A 410-nucleotide genomic window follows, 5' to 3' on the forward strand; every position below is an offset into this window, starting at 1 on the left:
TAAAAACGCTCAGATCACACTCAAAACTCCTAATTAAACCAAGGGTGGGGTAGCCCGGGTTAGGTGGGGGGTTTTTTTTTTAAAAGGGGGTTTTTTTTTTGGGGTTTTGGGAAAAATGTTGGGGTTAAAGGGGTTTTTGGGGGCAAAGCAAAATTTTTCCCCCCCGCCCAAGGGGGAAAAAAGGCGGGGCCCTTTTTGGGGGGGGGGGGGTAAACGGGAAAAAAAAAGGGGAAAATTTTTTTTTTCCCCCCAATTGGGAAAAATTTTTGGAACGCTTTGTTTCCTAAAACATTTAAATTTCCTTCAAAGTTTTCCAAAAAATTTCGGTCCCCCTTTTGGTTAAATTTTTTGAAAAATTAGATTCCCTTCAAAGGAAATAGTTCCCCAATTTCCTTTTTTTTTTTCAGGGG

Source organism: Penaeus monodon, chromosome 32 (genome assembly GCF_015228065.2).
Source record: "Penaeus monodon isolate SGIC_2016 chromosome 32, NSTDA_Pmon_1, whole genome shotgun sequence".
Taxonomy (NCBI): Eukaryota; Metazoa; Arthropoda; class Malacostraca; order Decapoda; family Penaeidae; genus Penaeus; species Penaeus monodon.